Source organism: Mustela lutreola, chromosome X (genome assembly GCF_030435805.1).
Source record: "Mustela lutreola isolate mMusLut2 chromosome X, mMusLut2.pri, whole genome shotgun sequence".
NCBI classification, from domain to species: Eukaryota; Metazoa; Chordata; class Mammalia; order Carnivora; family Mustelidae; genus Mustela; species Mustela lutreola.
The window spans coordinates 52,963,897-52,984,821 of NC_081308.1; the positions used below are offsets into that span (position 1 = coordinate 52,963,897).

General features: G+C 37.5%; 1 non-coding gene across 1 annotated transcript; it reads right to left on the reverse strand.

Moving 5' to 3' along the window:
- Nucleotides 1-942: 942 nt before the first annotated feature.
- Nucleotides 943-1,049, reverse strand: LOC131822288 (U6 spliceosomal RNA). The gene has a single exon (XR_009350168.1). It is a non-coding gene; the product is annotated as a U6 spliceosomal RNA (small nuclear RNA).
- Between the last annotated feature and the right edge of the window lie 19,876 nt (nt 1,050-20,925).

The window sequence follows — 20,925 nt, forward strand, 5'->3', positions numbered from 1 at the left end:
CTACCCTATGACCCAGTGATTGTATTACTGGGTATATACCCTAAATATACAAACGTGGAATTCTGAAGGGGCACATAAACCCAAATGTTTATAGCAGCAATGTCCACAATAGTTAAACTATGAAAAGAATCTAAATGTCCTTCCACAGATGAATCAATAAATAAGATGTGGTATATATGTGCAATGGAATACTATGCAGCCATCAAAAGTAATGAAATCCTGCTATTTGTGATGACGTGGATGAATCTAGAGGGTATTATGCTTGGCGAAATAAATCAATCTGAGAAAGACAACTATCATATGATCTCCCTGATATGATGAAGTGGAGATGCAACATAGGCGGTTTGGGGGGTACAAAAAGAAAAATAAACGAAGATGGGATTGGGAGGGAGACAAACCATAAAAGACTGAATCTCACAAAAGAGACTGAGGTTTGTTGGGGGGAGATGTGTTGGGAGAGGATGGTGGGGGTATGGACATTGGGGAGGGTATGTGCTATGGTGAGTGCTGTGAAATGTGTAAACCTGGTGATTCACAGACCTGTATCCCTAGGGATAAAAACGCATTATATGTTTATAAAAAAATTTAAAAAATACATTAAAAAAAACACATATTGCAATCCCAGAGCTAATCTCATATTCAATCAAAAAAGTTTGATAGTTTTCCCCTTAAAGATCAGAAACAAGACAAGTGTGTCCACTTTCACTACTCTCATTTGACATAGTACTGGATGTCCTAGCCAGAGAAACAAGGAGCACAAAGAAATAAAAGACTCCAAAAAAAAAAGGAAGAAGTAAAATTTTCTTTTTTTGGATAACATGAACTTACATGTAAAAAAATCCTAAAAACTTCACAAAAAACATTTGAATAAACAAATTTAGTAAAGCTGCCAAATACAAGATCAATATATAAAAGACAAGAATTTTTTTGTTTTGTTTTGTTTTTAATATGGAATGCTTCCCAGTTTTTCATGTCATCCTTGTTCAGTGATCACGCTAATCTTCTCTGCATCATTCCAATTTTAGTATATGTGCTGCCAAAGTAAGCACAAGACAGGGGCATTTTAACACTCTAATGATGAACTATCTGAAAAAATAAAGAAAACAATCTAATTCACAATAGTATCAAAAATAATAAAATACTTAGGAAAAGATTTAACTAAGAAGATGAAAGATCTGTACCCCATAAACTATGACATTGATAAAGAAATTGAAGGAGATACAAATGGAAAGATAGCCCATATTTATGAACGGTAAGAATTAACATTGTTAAAATGTCCATACTACCGGAAACCATCTGTAAATTCTATTCCTACCAAAAATCCAAAGTTAGGGGCGCCTGGGTGGCTCAGTGGGTTAAGCCACTGCCTTCGGCTCAGGTCATGATCCCAGGGTCCTGGGATTGGGCCTTGCATCAGGCTCTCTGCTCAGCAGGGAGCCTGCTTCCTCCTCTCTCTCTCTGCCTGCCTCTCTGCCTGCTTGTCATCTCTCTCTGTCAAATAAATAAATTAAAAATATTTTTAAAAAATCCAATATTATTTTTTTGCAGTAGTAAGTAAAGAATCCTAAAATATATAAAGGACCATAAAAGACAACAAATAAAGCAGTTCTGAGAAAGAATGAAGAAGAGAAATTGCACTTCTTGATTTGAAATTATATTACAAAGCCCCCATGCTCAAAACAATAAAGTATACTGGCATAAAAACAGACCAATAAAGAAGCAAAACAGAATTGAGAGTCCAGAAATAAATCCTTTCATAGTCACCTAATATTTGACAGGGGCCAACATATGTAATGGGTAAAGATAGTCTGTTCAATAAATGATATTTAAAACTGAAGTCACATAAAACAGTATGAAACTGGAGCCTTATATCACTCATAAATCTTAACTTGAAATAGATTAAAGACTTAAATGTGATGCATGAAACTAAATTTCCTAAAGGAAAACATAGGAAAAATACTCCTTGACATTGGTCTTGCCAATAGTTTTTTGGATACCAGACCAAAAACACAAGCAAAAAAACCCAAAAATAAATAAATGATATTACATCAAACTAAAGTTTCTGCATTGCCAAAAAAAAAAAAGAGAGAGAGAGACAGAGAATAAAAACACAATCCACAGAATGGAAGAAAATACTTACAAATCTTATATCTGAAAAGAGGTTAATAACCAACAGATACAAATAGAAAAAAATATATAATTTTAAAAATAGCAAAAGGATCTCAATAGACTTTTTTTCAAAAAAGTTATATAAATGACCAACAGGAGCATTAAAAAGGGCTCAACGTAAAAACTCAGGGCAAAGTCATTATGTTGTTGTTGTTTACCTCTGGAAAACACAGCAAGATATTACTATCTATTAGAATATATATTACCAAAAAATTAAAACTAACAAATTTTGGTAAATATTGGGGAAAATGGGGAAGTTATGCACTGTGATAGGGATATAAATTTGTATGGAAAACAGTATGGAGATGATTCATATTATTAAAAGTAAAATTACCATATGATTCAGAAATCCCACTTCTAGGTATATATCTAAAGGAAACGAAGTCACTATTCGAAGACATATCTGCACTCTTTTTTTTTTAAAGATTATATTTATTTATTTGACAGAGATCACAAGTAGGCAGAGAGGCAGGCAGATAGAGAGGAGGAAGCAGGCTCCCTGCTGAGCAGAGAGCCCGATGTGGGACTCGATCCCAGGACCCTGGGATCATGACCTGAGCCGAAGGCAGCGGCTTAACCCACTGAGCCACCCAGGCGCCCCCATATCTGCACTCTTATGTTCATTATAAAATTATTAACTCTAAGCTAGAGATGGAAATAACTTCAGTATCCATTAATGGATGAATGAATAAAATAAGAATGGTAAATATGTACTATGGAATACTACTTAACCATGAAAAATTAAGAAATACTGCCATTTACAACAGCATGGATGGATCTTGAAGGTATTATACTAAGTGAAATATTTCAAAGATTATATATATATATATTTTTAATTTATGTATTATGATATCCCTTACACACAGAATCTGAAGAAAAGGCAAACTAATGGAAACTTAGAGTTGAGTTGACAAGGGGTGAACCTGGGGTGGAGTAAGGTGGTCAAAGTGTACAAACTTGCAACTATAATATGAAAAAGTTCTGGGAATCTAATGTACAACATGATGATCATAGATAATAATATATACATACTTTTTTATTGTGCTTCCCTTTATTAAACTTTGTATATATCACATTCTTACAAGTTGAAAGTTTATAGCAATCTTGTATAAAATAGGTCTGCTGCCTCCATTTTTCTAATAACATTTGTTCATTTTGTGTCTCTCTGTCACATGTTGGTAATTCTTGCAATATTTCAAGTTTTTTCATTATTATTGTATTTGTTATGGTGATCTGTGATCAGTAATTATGACCCACTAAAATCTCAGAACTAGTTTACTTAAGGTATATGCATTGATTTTATTTAAAGACATAATGCTTTTGAACAGTACAGTATAGTGTTTATTTTTTATACGCACTGGGAAACCAAAAAATAATAATAATTTGACTTAGTTTATTGAGATAATCGCTTTATTGAGGTGCTATGGAACAAAACCCACAAGACCTCTGAAGTTTATCTCTACTGTACTATATACATAAAAGTTGCTAAGAGAGTAGATCTTAAAATTCCTTACGATACATGCATAAAAACAGTGGCAACTATATGAGATAGTAGATGTATTAACATTTTTATGTAGATTATATTGCAATACAGATGTATACCAATTTATCAAATTGTACAAAATTTACACAATGTTAAGTTTGCAGTGTTATAAGAAATCATTTCTTAAATTTACAAATTATAATATGTCGATTATTTTTCAATAAAGCTGGAAAAAACTTTTTGTAGAATTAATCTATTTTTCAAAAAAGGAAGTAAGGAAGTAGAAACTGCAACTAACTCTGAAATAATAGAATATAAAATCCATTTTAGTTATATACACTGTGACAATATCTATTACTTAGTTTACAATGAAGGAATACTTATGAAGCATGAAGGATGGTCTATAAATAAGGCTGAAAGAGCTCATTTTTAAGGTTTAAATTTAAAATCTTCTTTTGAAATACTAAACTGACCACCCAGTTTTCCAAACATAAATGTCTTAACTGCATGAATTTATTTCATACAACTCTATAATCTAGTTTCATAAGAAAGCAGCATGCAAATTTTGAATAAGACAGACTTGCTTAAGTTTCTTTACGGTCAACAGTAAAGGATACTTCCCTAAAAAAAAATAGAAGAAAAATCAGCATATTTATCATGATAATTATTATTCCTAATGAGATTCATATTGAATTAGGGAATATATATCCTGGGGGGGGGTAAAGTAAAATGAAATTTATTTTGGTAAATGTGTCTATGAATAGTCAATACAATACCTCAATATAAATGAATATTATCATTTTGAACAATTTAATTACTATTATTAGAATTATTATAAGTATAAAAATAGCTATCATTTTAGCATGGAATATGAGACTCTCATGCTCCATGCTTCATTACAGCCACACAACAACTGCATAATAAGTATTATTATCACCATTTCATGGGTGAAAAAACTGAGGCTAACACAATTTAGATAACTGGTTTATGATTACATGGCTAGTAAAGATGCATCACACTAATTTAGGCTTTATGATTTCAGAATTGTACTCTTTCCACTGCACATTCTATTACTCTGTAAATACTTGGCTTGTTTTCATTTAGTTCTTCAATTTTATTCGTGTGGTGATGGCTTAAAGCTTCATTTAAAGGAAGCTTAAAAAATTCATTTAACCAAAAGCTCCCAAGAATTAAAAATGTCATGGATCTAATGTAGACATGGATATCATTAGTTAATGGGTAACTATATATTTTCCACTCTAGTGAGATAACAGAGTATTTTTCTAAGTTTTAGTCTCTGAGTGTTACAAAGGACTTTGTTAAAATAGAAATATTTAGACAAAGGTGATCAAAAGTCTAGATCAGGTCGCCTTAAGAGAAATATTAGGAAACTGAGGAAACCAATGGAGATTTGAACACTGAGCTATGATATAATGAAAGGTTTAAAGTATTTAGTAGAGTATAGAAAAGCCCTTTAAAGCCTGGTCTTAGCCTAGCATTGCAGCTTCTGGGATATCTATCTATCATCAATCTAACTATCTATCTAACTAGATATAAATTTGAAAACTTTTTTAATTTAAGATTTTGAGAAATAGAACATAATCAGCACCATAGAAGATCTCTTTATGTCAACAACCTAGCTCCTACTCCCAGTTTGTTAATATTCTCTTATTTAATGTAACATTGTGCAAATACACCACTACTGATCTGCCGTTATGAATGAAATAACTATAATCATCTGTTTGCATATCCTGGTGAAAATATTCATTTAGTTCCATGTTGTATTTCTAGGAATGGACCAATTTTTTTTTATTTTTATTGTTAAGTTTACTAAATATTGTCCAACTTACCTCAAATGTTTTTATTATGGGCACTGTCATTCTTTCACATTCTTGCAAGACATTTTTACTGTTGCCCAATATGGTAAGTGTGTAATAGTATGCCATTCTAGGTTTTAATTTAATTTTAATTTAATTTAATTTAATTCCAGATTCATAATAAAGATAAGCAGTTTTTATATATGAGCGGCCATTTGGATTACACTTTCTGTAAAGTACATGCTCAAATCTTTTGATATCTTAACATTGTGTCATACTGACTTCTTTAATAGCAGATTTTCTGAATGAACTTTTAGCGGTGTAGGTCTTCTCTATTTTATTTTGAACTTGTTTTCATTTCAAAATCTTTATATTTATTTCCATAATCTGCTTTTATTTTGCTTTGTCTATTATCTATATATTTATATATTTATGTAATGATTAGCAAGCAAGGGAGCGCGAGCGAACGAGCGAGAGCGCAGGGAGGGATAGAAAAAGAAGAGAAAAGAATCTTAAGCAGGCTCCAGGCTCAGCACAGAGCCCAACTCTAGGCTCTATTTCACAACCCTGACATCATGATCTGAGCCAAAATGAAAGAAATAAAATAAAATTAAGGTGTTAAAAAAAAAGGAAAAAGAATTGGAGGTTTAATTAAGCGAACCACCCAGGCACCACTGTGGTATCTTAAATTAGCTGTCATATCTTTAATGTTCTAGAGTATTCATTTGGTTCATTTATAAAATCTTTCTCAATATCATTTTTAGTTTCAGTTTTCTGTTCAATTTGCTTCCCATCTCATTTCTTTGAGCAGAGTAATCAAGCCATTTTACAATCTTTATTGATCATTTTAATATCCTACTTAATCCCATTTTGTCTATCAAATCTTGTTAATGGTTTTTCTTTGCATGCTTTGTTACATTTTGCTATGTTCAAGACATTATATTTGAAACTCTTATTGAGTAGGGATAATTAAGAGCTATCATAATGGTATGGTCCTCCTTGGCAGGATTTTCTCTTATATCTGAGACTCTAGAAGACAATCATACTCCAAATTCAGTGGCTGACTTTCTCAGTTTACACAGAAGGCAAGGTAGGCTCTAGTCTTATTTCTGCTTCTCCTTGTGCTTTGGGGATCTCAACTTAAATTTGGGTTGTACCAAAGTCCTCAAACTTGATTGCTGCTGGATTTTGAATTTTGTTTTTCTAGTATCAAGAGTCTATTAAAAACACAGCTCAGTGTGTTTTAGCAGTTTCAAATGCTCTCATAGATAAAATGGCTTCAGGGCATATATCTCTAGACACTCATTGTATTTCGTATTTTGGCCCAGTAATCCCTCACTTGTTTTTATAATCATTCTGATATTTTTAACTTTAAAAGCTATTTTGTCTGGATTTTTAGTTGTCTTAAGTAGGAGTTTTTAGATCACCATTACTAGAAGCAACAACAAATATACATGAAAATATCTGCAGAAGTTTATCACATCTTTATGGCAATGAACTTCCATAAGCTGAGGCATCCTTCTCTAATCACTTAGACAAACTCCAATTTACCTTTTAAAACAACACAAGAATTGCTTCATTTAAGAACATGTTCAGGGATGACTCTTCCCCACTGTTCTTACTAACATTCCCACACACTCTTTGCTACCCACACCTTGTTTATGATCTTTCATTAGGTATATCAGCATCACCAGGATTTTGCTCTAGTGTATTTTTGTCCTTTAGAGCTTTAATTAAATATTAATTCCATAGAAAGTCTGTCCCTTTTCTTTCAAACCTGGGTTAGTTATTTCTTCTCATCCTTTGTCAGAAGTTACTTTATTAGAGAAACTTACAGCTGTATTGTGACTTTGGAGCCTTTACAGTTTTTTGACTGGAAAAATCACCCACCCCTGAGATCTTTATGCAGCTTCATAGCTGATATTATTCAGAAATCTGTTCTAAACAGACTTTTTAAGGGAGTCCTTTTTGGACCACTCAGTTAAAAAACCTCTTCTCAATCACTGCTCTTTTTAAAATGTGCTTATTTTGTTCAAATATGCATTACTATTAAAGAAAAAACCAGTACAATTTTTTTTAAGTTGGCTTACCTATTATCTATCTCTCCCATTAAAATGATTCCTCTGTCGATGGGCATCTAGGTTCTTTCCATAGTTTGGCTATTGTGGATATTGCTGCTATAAACATTCGGGTGCACGTGCCCCTTTGGATCACTACGTCTGTATCTTTAGGGTAAATACCCAGTAGTGCTATTGCTGGGTCATAGGGCAGTTCTATTTTCACCATTTTGAGGAACCTCCATGCTGTTTTCCAGAGTGGCTGCACCAGCTTGCATTCCCACCAACAGTGTAGGAGGGTTCCCCTTTCTCCGCATCCTCGCCAGCATCTGTTATTTCCTGACTTGTTGATTTTAGCCATTCTGACTGGTGTGAGGTGATACCTCATTGCGGTTTTGATCTGTATTTCCCTGATGCCCAGTGATATGGAGCACTTTTTCATGTGTCTGTGGGCCATCTGGATGTCTTCTTTGCAGAAATGTCTGTTCATGTCCTCTGTCCATTTCTTTTTTTTTTTTTTTTTTTTAATTTTTTATAAACATATATTTTTATCCCCAGGGGTACAGGTCTGTGAATCACCAGGTTTACACACTTCACAGCACTCACCAAATCACATACCCTCCCCAATGTCCATAATCCCACCCCCTTCTCCCAAACCCCCTCCCCCCGGCAACCCTCAGTTTGTTTCGTGAGATTAAGAGTCACTTATGGTTTGTCTCCCTCCCAATCCCATCTTGTTTCATTTATTCTTCTTCTACCCACTTAAGCCTCCATGTTGTATCACCACTTCCTCATATCAGGGAGATCATATGATAGTTGTCTTTCTCTGCTTGACTTATTTCGCTAAGCATGATACGCTCTAGTTCCATCCATGTTGTTGCAAATGGCAAGATTTCATTTCTTTTGATGGCTGCATAGTATTCCATTGTGTATATATACCACATCTTCTTGATCCATTCATCTGTTGATGGACATCTAGGTTCTTTCCATAGTTTGGCTATTGTGGACATTGCTGCTATAAACATTCAGGTGCATGTGCCCCTTTGGATCACTACATTTGTATCTTTAGGGTAAATACCCAATAGTGCAATTGCTGGGTCATAGGGCAGTTCTATTTTCAACATTTTGAGGAACCTCCATGCTGTTTTCCAGAGTGGCTGCACCAGCTTGCATTCCCACCAACAGTGTAGGAGGGTTCCCCTTTCTCCGCATCCTCGCCAGCATCTGTCATTTCCTGATTTGTTGATTTTAGCCATTCTGACTGGTGTGAGGTGATATCTCATTGTGGTTTTGATTTGTATTTCCCTGATGCCGAGTGATATGGAGCACTTTTTCATGTGTCTGTTCGCCATCTGGATGTCTTCTTTGCAGAAATGTCTGTTCATGTCTTCTGCCCATTTCTTGATTGGATTATTTGTTCTTTGGGTGTTGAGTTTGCTAAGTTCTTTATAGATTTTGGACACTAGTCCTTTATCTGATATGTCATTTGCAAATATCTTCTCCCATTCTGTCAGTTGTCTTTTGATTTTGTTAACAGTTTCCTTTGCTGTGCAAAAGCTTTTGATCTTGATGAAATCCCAATAGTTCAATTTTGCCCTTGCTTCCCTTGCCTTTGGCGTTGTTCCTAGGAAGATGTTGCTGCGGCTGAGGTCGAAGAGGTTGCTGCCTGTGTTCTCCTCAAGGATTTTGATGGATTCCTTTCGCACATTGAGGTCCTTCATCCATTTTGAGTCTATTTTCGTGTGTGGTGTAAGGAAATGGTCCAATTTCATTTTTCTGCATGTGGCTGTCCAATTTTCCCAGCACCATTTATTGAAGAGGCTGTCTTTTTCCATTGGACATTCTTTCCTGCTTTGTCGAAGATGAGTTGACCATAGAGTTGAGGGTCTATTTCTGGGCTCTCTATTCTGTTCCATTGATCTATGTGTCTGTTTTTGTGCCAGTACCATGCTGTCTTGATGATGACAGCTGTGTAATAGAGCTTGAAGTCCGGAATTGTGATGCCACCAACTTTGGCTTTCTTTTTCAATATCCCTTTGGCTATTCGAGGTCTTTTCTGGTTCCATATAAATTTTAGAATTATTTGCTCCATTTCTTTGAAAAAGATGGATGGTACTTTGATAGGAATTGCATTCTGTAGATTGCTTTAGGTAGCATATTCATTGATCAAGAAGATGTGGTATATATACACAATGTAATACTATGAAGCCATCAAAAGAAATGAAATCTTGCCATTTGGGACAACATGGATGGAACTAGAGCATATCATGCTTAGCGAAATAAGTCAATCAGAGAAAGACAACTATCATATGATCTCCCTGATATGAGGAAGTGGTGATGCAACATGGGGGTTTAAGTGGGTAGAAGAAGAATCAATGAAACAAGATGGAATTGGGAGGGAGACAAACCATAAGTGACTCTTAATCTCACAAAACAAACTGAGGGTTGCTGGGGGGAGGGAGGTTGGGAGAAGGGGGTGGGATTATGGACATTGGGGAGGGTATGTGCTTTGGTGAGTGCTGTGAAGTGTGTAAACCTGGTGATTCACAGACCTGTACCCCTGGGGATAAAAATATGTGTTTATAAAAAAATAAAAAATTAAAATGATTCCTCTGGGCTGGGGTTTTGTTGTGCTCATCTTAGGCCAGGCACTCAATAAATTGTCTCTGAATGATTGAATTGTTTGACTCCCTTGCTAGATTCTCAACTTCATGAGGCCAAGGATTGTTCTATTCAGTCCTTCTTTATCCTCAATGTCTGTTATATTGCAGTCACTTACGTGACTAATGGGAAAAATCACAGAAAGAAAGAGTTAAAACTACAGAAAAACCCTGTAGGTTCAATAACACAAAGCTTTCTAAAATTATTTAGCCCAGGAATTGAATACTGGCTGCACTTTTGATTATTTTTTAAATGATATTGAATTTAATTTAAATGGAAATACTTGAATGGTAGAATAATAAAAAAATTATAAAACGAACTTGTTCCTTAAAGTAAGAATTATATAGGACTTGCTTTCAGTAGCATACACATTTTCACAATATTTATTCTTCCAATCCAGGAGCATGGAACATTTTTCCATTTCTTTGTGTCTTCCTCGATTTCTTTCATGAGTACTTTATAGCTTTCTGAATATAGATTCTTAGCCTCTTTGGTTAGGTTTATTCCTAGGTATCTTATGGTTTGGGGTGCAATTGTAAATGGAATGGACTCCTTAATTTCTCTTTCTTCTGTCTTGTTGTTGGTGTAGAGAAATGCAACTGATTTCTGTGCATTGATTTTATATCCTGACACTTTACTGAATTCCTGTACAAGTTCTAGCAGTTTTGGATTGGAGTCTTTTGGGTTTTCCACATATAGTATCATATCATCTGCGAAGAGTGATAGTTTAACTTCTTCTTTGCCGATTTGGATGCTTTAATTTCCTTTTGTCTGATTGCTGAGGCTAGGACTTCTAGTACTATGTTGAATAGCAGTGGTGATAATGGACATTCCTGCCGTGTTCCTGACCTTAACGGAAAAGCTTTCAGTTTTTCTCCACATTGAGAATGATATTTGCGGTGTGTTTTTCTTAGATGGCTTTGATGATATTGAGGTATATGCCCTCTATCCCTACAATCTGAAGTGTTTTGATCAGGAAGGGGTGCTGTACTTTGTCAAATGCTTTTTCAGCATCTATTGAGAGTATCATATGGTTCTGGTTCTTTCTTTTATTGATGTGTTGTATCACATTGACTGATTTGCAGATGTGGAACCAACCTTGCAGCCCTGGAATAAATCCCACTTGGTCGTGGTGAAGAATCCTTTAAATGTACTGTTGAATCCGATTGGCTAGTATTTTGGTGAGAATTTTCGCATCTGTGTTCATCAAGGATATTGGTCTATAGCTCTCTTTTTTGATGGGATCCTTGTCTGGTTTGGGGATCAAGGTGATGCTGGCCTCATAAAATGAGTTTGGAAGTTTTCCTTCCATTTCTATTTTTTGGGAACAGTTTCAGCAGAATAGGAATTAGTTCTTCTTTAAATGTTTGGTAGGATTCCCTGGGAAGCCGTCTCGCCCTGGGCTTTGGTTTGTTTGGAGATTTTTAACGACTGTTTCAATCTCCTTACTGGTTATGGGTCAGTTCAGGATTTCTATTTCTTCCCGGTTCAGTTGTGGTAGTTTATATGTTTCTAGGAATGCATCCATTTCTTCCAGATTGTCAAATTTGTTGGCGTAGGGTTGCTCATAGTATGTTCTTATAATAGTTTGTATTTCTTTGGTGTTAGTTGTGATCTCTCCTCTTTCATTCATGATTTTATTTGAGTCCTTTCTCTTTTCTTTTTGATAAGTCTGGACAGGGGCTTATCAATTTTATTAATTCTTTCAAAGAACCAGCTCCTAGCTTCGTTGATTGCTCTATTGTTTTTTTGGTTTCTATTTCATTGATTTCTGCTCTGATCTTTATTATTTCTCTTCTCCTGCTGGAGTTAAGGCTTCTTTGAAGTGTGTAAACCTGGAGATTCACATACCTGTACCCCTGGGGATAAAAATTATGTTTATAAAAAAATTTTTAAAAAAGAATTATATAGGGCATCTCTTCTAGAAGCAAAATTTTCAAATTTCAAACATCTGAAAGCATAGAAGGAGAAGTAAGAGTGTGAATTGTACTTCAATGCTCTTTTCTTTATATTCAGCAAACAGCTCCATTCACACCTTTCCAATTTTTTCAACTCTTTTGACAAAGCCTTCAGAGGGGTTATTGCTGATGAAAACCATCACAGCCTAACAGGAGAAATTTTATAAAGAAAAATAATAGCATGTTTTTCCCAAATTGTTAAGGATATGGTGAAACTCTGTCGGATTCAAAGGAGGAATGTGCAATTCCATGCTCTATATAATAATAACTTATCTTAATAGTGACTTTGCAATTTTTTAGATATATCCATTTACTGAAACCGCTAACAAATAATCAAAAATTTAAAAATTAACAGGGGTTCGAGACAGGAATTATCTAATCTAAAATAGCACATGTTCACAGAATACACAACACATATCCCAAGTACTACTATAGGTTTCAAGTAATAGTCAAAACAATAGTAAAAATGATTCAGACCCTACCAGTCAAATCATAAATGGGACCTTAATTGTAAATCCTTATCTTTAGTTCAAAGCGAGTAATTGGGTGCTGAAGATACATTATAGAACTAATATGTTATAGAATTCCTCTGAAATGAGTCATTTATTCCATCACTTTTCCTTCACAGCTGCTGACCCATGTTTTGGTTCCTGGAAATAGCTGCTACCCTGTCATACTTCTTAAAAGCACATATATTGATAACTCTACTCATTCCTCCATCCTTCTGTGACTGTCACTGTGTTAAAATGTGGAGCCAGCTGACTCACTTGTGGTGGTAACTTGTAGAAATAATAAAGTAGATGGCAGGCAGAGGCAGAGGGAGAAGCAGGCTCCCGGCCGAGCAAGGAGCCCGATGCGGGACTCAGTCCCAGGACGCTGGGATCATGACCTGAGCCAAAGGCAGCTGCTTAACCAACTGAGCCACCCAGGCGTCCCTTTTGATGAAAATTTAATCTGTATAAACAATATATTTGCTGTAATGCGTGGTTCATGGAAACCATCTTATTTAATTATAAGCAACAACAGTATTAGAAATTAAGTAAATGTGTCTATAATATTTCAAGTTTTAACACATGATTCCAGTGCTTTGCCTTATTTTCTCAAATCCCTTTACCATTTTCACTGACAGAGTCAAATGTACTTTTTCTACTAGTAGCCAGCTCTTTGTCTTTTGTCAGATAAATGCCCTTGTGAATTATTTATAATAGAGATATTAGCAATAATAATAATAATAATAATAATAAATAGCAATGAAAATGTTAAAAAAAAGTATTCTTAACTAATTAGGGTTCTTAGGCATCAATTAGAGGAACCACCTCTGGCAAGCAAATTAATCTGCAAAACATTTCCAGAATTAACAATCAATCTGATACAGGGTTGTCCGTAGACTGAAAGTTGAAGCAAAAGGACTAGGTTTGGAAAATAGGTAGGACAGTGAAAAAAATGATCAAATTTTTGGGCAAAATAAATTCTTAGGTGTCCTTTCAATGGAGTCCTGGGCATTATGTAGCAGAAACTCTGGAGATTATCTCAATCCATTGGAGTCACACCGTTTATTAGCTTGCTATTGACAAAGTGCCCAGCCTGTGTCTGTTTTCCACTACTGTCAGGGTTCTAGAAGTTCACGCACTGCCCACCACTGACAGTAGGGGCATCTCTCTGTCCAGATTTTCCCTTTACATAAGGAGGTCAGTTACAGGAGATTAGGGCCCACTCTAACGACCTCATTGTAATGTGATTGCATCTGTAAGGACTCTAGTTCCAAATAAGTTCACGTTCTGTGGTACCAGAGATGAGGACAGCAGCAAGGTTTCTGGGGGAAATGCAGGTCAGCTCTTAACAGTCCACTCTCTGGCACCCCAAATTCGTGTCCTTCCCATGTGCAAAATGCCTTCACCCAATGCCCCCCAAAGCACTAATCATTCCAGAATCAACTCAAAATCTGAAATCTCATCCGTCCTCCTCCACTCAAAGACCCAGATCTCACCCAGGCCATGGGACCTGAGGACTGCATCCAAAAGCCACAATCTCCTTGTAAAGCTGCCCATCAGGTCCTGACATCACCCTCATTAGTCCCAGAAGCCGAGGGCCTAGAGTTCCCCGAGACAGTTTCTCAGAGGAAGTTTGAAGACCACCTCAGAGGACGTTCTTTGGGAGTGAATGAAGAGGGAAGGGGGTCAGAGCCTCCTGCCATTCCCAGGGCACCCAGAACCCAGAGAGTGAGGCCTCGGGTGCTTTCTAGTGACCGATTCAAGGCAATTCTTCGAATTTGGGACTTCAGAGTTAACTTAGTTTTCATTTGTGATTATTATTTTTGTGTGGGGGCCATAGCTTTTCTTTTGACCTATGGCTGTTTTCACTCCCGGTTCTGAAGAAGCCCCTAAATCCTAACCCTGTTGAGGACTCCGAAAGCTCTCAGAGCAGCAGTGCTGGGGGACAGTGTGGACACATGGTTTGGTTTCTCCTCTGGCCTGATTCTGCGGCAGCCCCGCTCTGTCCTCCTCAGACTTCAGAGCAATAGCTGAACAAGTGGAGAAAGGACCAGGGGGTCAGGAAGGTGGCCACCGAAGAGTGACTTCTCTGGAGTGTGGCTGAGCTAGCGAGTGAGCGTGTTATTCCAGCTCTGCCTGCAGTCGGGATGGAGCTGAACAGGGGCCAGGGAACGGGAGGAGGAGCAGAGAGCGGGGACAGTGGAACCAAAGAGGAGATTCAGACGAGTGAAAGTAATTGGGAGGACAGAGAAGAAAATCTAGAAGACAGGCATGTAAGAAAGGAAAAGGGAGGAAGTGGGCATTGGGAAAGGGCACCACCAGGGAAGGAGAGAGGGGAAGGGAAGAGGAAGGAAGAGAGGAAAGGGGAAAGGGAGAAGGGAAGGGTCAGCATGCCAGGGCTCCCCCTGCATCTGAAGAAGAGGTGGCTGGTCAAACAGGGTGCTCACTCCTTGGTCCCAGTTTCTGCTCCCAGTGCTACTGGGATTTGCAAGGAAGGCAGGCTGTCCCCTGGGACCCACTGGAGCCCACTGGAGCCCACAGGAGGGTGGGAGAGGTAAGATGCCACCGGGTCCTGTCCTGAGCTGCTCCCAGCTGCCAGCCTCACCACATGGTGCAAGAGGGACCCCAGAACAAAGGAAGGACACAGGCCCGCATGTCTGCCGGTGGCTCTGGGCACTTAGCTCATCGCAGTGAACCACACCGCCTCCTCCACCCAGGCTTCCAAAGCCTCCTTCTTCGTTCCTGGCTTTCATGTCTGTACGAACATGAGCCAGATCTAACTCATCTCTGACAGACAATTCTGACTCACCCCGTGTCAGATTTTTATTAGTGGCTGTGATAGAGTAAGACAGCAATGCTCCAACAAACGGACTATTTCCTCCCACGTGACCTCAACAGTCTTATACATTTTCTTAGCGAAAAACTCTTGTCTCCTTCCATTAAGCTCATAACGTGGTCTAATAGTATACATGTGCCTTCGTTACATGCAAAGCGATACAGAGGTCCTTTTTTAAAATTTTACAAGGTAAAGTCAATGAACACATCTAACTTGACGAATAAGTCTCTAAAATGTCAATCCAGGCAAAGCTTTTTCTGCCTACAGTTTGAAGCCTACATGGTGACATTATTAAAACGCTTTCAGTCCCTCAGTGAGGCTCTTAGAAGCTAGCCAGGGCTTACTACATGCCAGGCACTGTGTTCAGGTGTTGGAGCTAAATGGACGGAGAGCTTGAAGGCTGGCAGGGGAGGGACATCCATGACACAACCACAGCTAGAAACGGAGGCCAGTGGTAGAAAAGAGAGAGCAGGCTGCATGGAGAGTGTGTACCATGGGGCTTGTGAGCTCACGAATAAGTGGGAGTACCTGGAGTGGGGAGACAGGGGAGAGGAAGAGGGTCTTCCCATCAATGGGAATCACCTGTGCTTGGAGGCAGGTGCCATGAGGGGTCTTCACAGGAAGAGGGAGGCAGCGTGGTTGAAGGGCAGAGAGACAGGGCAGAACAGGCATCAGTCAGTTGGAGGGGTAGGAAGAGACGGATGGGAGGATTATGGATGCCTTTGGAGGACTGAGAATTTGTTAGAAGATCAGTGCAGATTTCTATGGAGACAAATGCCAGGAACTGATAGGTCTTTGAAAGGTCACTCTGGCTACCTTTTGGCAAAGCGGTTGGTAAAAGGCACGTGCAGGTGTGAACACACCAGGTGGGAGGTGAGTGCAGGGAATCAGGTGAGGGAGCATGGGAACTTGGTCCGGGGGTATATAAGGGAAAATAGCCTTTAACGAGTTCCGCAAATTGGCACCAGCTGTGGCTTCATTACAGCACTGGAAGGGGTAGGTGGGTGTGTCCTGGAGGTTACAGAAATTACATGAGAAAGGGAAGTCATTTTAGATCTTTTTTCCAACTAGAGGAACTCTCACCTCATTGATAGAATTCCAGAGTGGGAACGGATGGACATGAGGACAACTTTGAAATGTCTGAATATGTTCTTCAATATCTTTGCAAGTGACGAGGAGACCTTGACCTTAGGAGCCCTCGGCCCTCTTTGTAGCCAAAAAGATTTCACCTACAGATTTGGGTTCTCCCTTTTAAAGTCAAGGAGACAGTCCTTCCAAAGGACACCTCCTATCATTTTACCCTCTCATCATACCTCACGTGCTGGGATCTCCAAGACCCTCTGTTCCAGGTTGTCCATATGCACTTTGGTGGGGCCGGTCGTGCCAAGAACACCACCACAGGAAATCTAGAGCCTGTAGTGCTACTAATAACATCATCTAAGATTGTATTTGCTGCCCTCATGGCTTGTTCCCACCATGACTCACTGAAGCTTTTTACACGTTGTATCCATTAAGCTATAGTTCCCAAAGCTCATCTTCTCTAGTGCCATTAATTTTTAGGGGACCAGGCCAGTCGCTTTTCTCCCCACCCCTCCCCTCTCAACCATTGTTTATTTCTGTGAAGGCATTTCCTAGTTTGTTTCAGGGCAAGAGCACTCTTCATGGGGAAAGGGGAAAGGGCATGACCTGAAGAGAGACTTGTGGACTCTTCCCTGAGCCCAGAGCTAGCCTCAGGGATCAATCTCAATAGCCTGAGGTCACCACATGAGCCAGAACCCAGAGTTGGGCACTTCACTGAGGGTGCCGCCCAGGTGCTCCTCAGCTGTTGTTGACCCGTTTCTGGAGACGGGCGCCTGTGTGGCTCGGTTAGTTCAGCGACTGCCTTGGGCTCAGGTCATGACCCCGGACTGGCAGGATCTTGTCCCGCCTCGGGCTCCCAGCTCCTGGGGGAGTCGGCTTCTCCCACTGACCTTCTCCTCTCTCATGCTCTCTCTCACTCATTCTCGCTCCATGAAAGAAAGACAAGCTTTCCAAAAAGTGTCTGGAGCCTTGTTGGATGGGCTTGAATGTGGTGGATCTCAGTGAGTTTTCTCATCGCATGCAGACACCTTGAGGATAGCCATGTCTTTCTAAAAGGATCCCTTGTTGTTCTGCCATGGTTTCTTTCTCTGTTCACGGATCGGGTGTCTTTCCATTGTCTCTTCTCAAGACCTCAGAAAATCAGCCTTTGAGGATTCCTTTGGGTACGGTCTAGCCCTTTTCATCTTTTCTCTTTCCACAAAATCTATACTACCCTCTGCATCCGCCTATGTAGAGTTTATTTTTCACTGACCTATCCAGGTCTTTTCTTTCAATAGAATTTCAGTCCTTCATTCTGCAGGTCATTGTTGAAAAGTTAAAGGTGAAGTCTACTAACTCGCTAGGCGTATTTTCTTTTTCCTATCTATTCCTTCCTACCTTTCTATCTATACACATAGATATATATAGTAATACATATACACACACACACACGTGTGTGTGTGTGTGTATGTGTGTGTGTGTGTGTGTGTGTTTATGCATATAAACTATCCCAGTCCTAAACTCCAGCACCTGGGAACATGTCCTTTTTTGGAAACAGGGTCCCTGAAGATGTAACTATCTAGGATGAGGTCATATTTGAGTAGACTGGGCCCCTAATTCAGGAGGACTTGTGTGCTACTAAGAAGAGAGAGTGTGGATACACAGATATGCACTGAGGGAGAAGGCCCAGTGAAGACGTCCAAAGCCAGAGCAATACTTCAAGCTGGAAAAGGGGCCTGGAACAGATCCATCCACAATACTTACAAAAGTAGCATGTCCTACCAACATTGTAGCCTCTAGAAATGTAACACTGTCCACTTCTGTGGTTTCAGCCTCCAGGCTTCTGGTATCTTGTAATAGCAGCCATAGAAAAACCATTATATATATATAGGTAAAAGAATGTATATTAGGTAATATTAGAATAAGAATAATATTAGGTAAAAGAATGTATAATATATATATATATTATATATATTATATATATTATATATACATATATACATATATATGTATATGTATATATATATGTATATGTATGTATGTATGTATATATATGTATGTATGTATATATATGTATATGTATATATGTATATATGTGTATATATATGTATATATGTATATATAATATTTATAGTATATATAATATATATTATATATATTTATATATATTTATAATATATATAATATATATATTTACATATATGTATATATGTATATATATACATAATATATACATAATATATATATAATATATACATAATATATAATATATACATAATATATACATAATATATATGTATATATGTATATATAATATTTATAATATATATAATATATTATATATATTTGTAATATATATAATATATATATTACATATATGTATATATGTATATATATACATAATATATACATAATATATATGTATATATGTATATATGTATATATGTATATATAATATTTATAATATATATAATATATATATATATTATCCATTCTTTTACCTAATAAAACATTTTTGTTCAGAATCTCAGTCTTCCTTCCTCAGTCTTCCTTCCTTCCAGTAGAATGTTATTCTCATTCTTTTGGTGCCTCCTGAACAATTCGACCACGTCTACAACTTCAATTTGCATGAAAGTTATTCTTACCTAAAGTCTTCCGCCATTTCTTTAAAAACAGTTGGCATCTTTTTGCAGTTTCCAGTGTTTTTGGTTTCAGTATCTGTTTATAGGCTGATAAAGGTAACTTTCATCCTACTCTTTCCTTCTGAGTTTGTTTTTTTCTGGGAAAGTATATTTTCTACTCTTTAAAAAGAAGGACCTAGAAAAGTGAAATGGTTCTTCTTTGTAAGTCTACATTCCCTTTCCCCATTTTCTGTGTACTTTATGAGACCACAGATTTGGCAGCTGACAGCATGTATCAGCCTTTAAAAAAATTAAATTTAATTTAAATGAAGTTAAATTAAATATATTTAATTCAATTGAAACTTGAAAATACAAATGAAAATTTACAATTAAAAATATAAATTAAATGCATTGGAAGGGGAGGTGAGACTAAGACCTCTGAGAGACTAAGGACTCTGAAAATCAACATGAGGGCTTTGATGGGGCGAGGGGTGGGAGGTAGGGGGAACCAGGTGTGGTTATTAGAAAAGGCCCAGATTGCATCATGGAGCACTGGATTTGGTGTAAACCAAGGAATACTGGTATGCTGAAATAAAAATTAAAAACAAAAGAGAAAAATGAAAAAAAAACATATATAAAAACATTTAAAGAAAAAAACAGATTTTTAAAAAAAGATCTATGAGGGCTTTAAGTTGTGTAAACCTGGTGAATCACAGACCTGTACCCCTGGAGATAAAAATATAATCTATATTTATTTAAAAAAATAATTGAAATAAAATAATAAATAAATAAATGGGGATGTACGAAGGGATGAAGCAAAGAAAATGCGAGACCATGGGCATCATTTGAGGGGCTCAGTCGTTTCATGAAATGTCAATGGTTTTTCTACTCTAATGAAAAGATGAACTTGGTTAGATTGCATCAATACCCACATCCACACAGAACGCTGTGCTGCTTCGAGGAGGGACAGAATCAGCTCACGAAGGCAGAAACAAAATTCGGAAGTACTGAAAACCTAAAATTGAACAAGATTTCTACCAACCGAGAAGGGGACATCATAGCGAGTATAAGCAGGGACGGGGGAAACACTGAAGGTACAACAACTGGATAAAAAACAAAGAGTGAAATGTGTATAGAAACATATTCTAAGAGAATGGACAAAGTATGAGAATCAGGAAGTAAATTCCTCCACGTCATCAGATAGAAGTTAAAAATTCAGGAAAATTCAATGCACTCCTGGGACATACAAACAAAGCTTGAAAATCCTATTGATGAGAACAGCAAAAGGAGGACTGACCTGTTGTCAGGAACCTGTCTTTGATCTGTCTCAGGATGTCTGTGTTTAAACGCACAGTTAATGATTGGGTTGGTGGTTGGCATGAGGGGATGGTCACTGAACAAAGGCACCCCACCTATCTTCTGCTCTCTGACTTCCTCCCTCTTCTCCAGGATCCCTATAGCATGTGACAAGCAGAATTAGCTCACATAAAGCTATCAAAGAACTCTCTCATTAACTTAGCCCCCAGGTGTCAAAAGAAACAGCTTAAGTCCCTGAAACATAAAATGAAGATGTGTCCCCACCTTAACGATGTAACACCCCTTCCCTCACATGCTGCACACCATGGGAAGCTCTAATCACATCCATTAGGGACCTAGTTGCTGAGCATATATCAAAGGAATAGGACAGAAGTGAGGAAAGATAATTATGTTTAACAAATGAATTAAAACAATTATACAACCACCCACTGAGTACAGAGCTTTGAGCTCTGCTTC